Below are 214 nucleotides of genomic sequence, written 5' to 3'. Positions count from 1 at the left end.
TGTTGCATAGTGGGGTTAATTATGTTGTGAATTTCTGTTGGTTGTTGGTTGTGTTTTAGGTGGTCTGTATTACGTGGGTTTCTGTTGGTGTGCTGTATTTCATTTACGTATGTTGGTTGGTTTTGGGTGGTCTGTTATTGCGTGGGGGTTGCAAATGGTATGGTGTGTGGTATTTCTGTTATGGTGGTGGCTGGTTGGTTTTGGATGGTCTGTT

Source organism: Penaeus monodon, chromosome 32, assembly GCF_015228065.2.
Source record: "Penaeus monodon isolate SGIC_2016 chromosome 32, NSTDA_Pmon_1, whole genome shotgun sequence".
NCBI lineage: Eukaryota > Metazoa > Arthropoda > Malacostraca > Decapoda > Penaeidae > Penaeus > Penaeus monodon.
Note: the sequence above shows the minus strand (reverse complement) of the source record.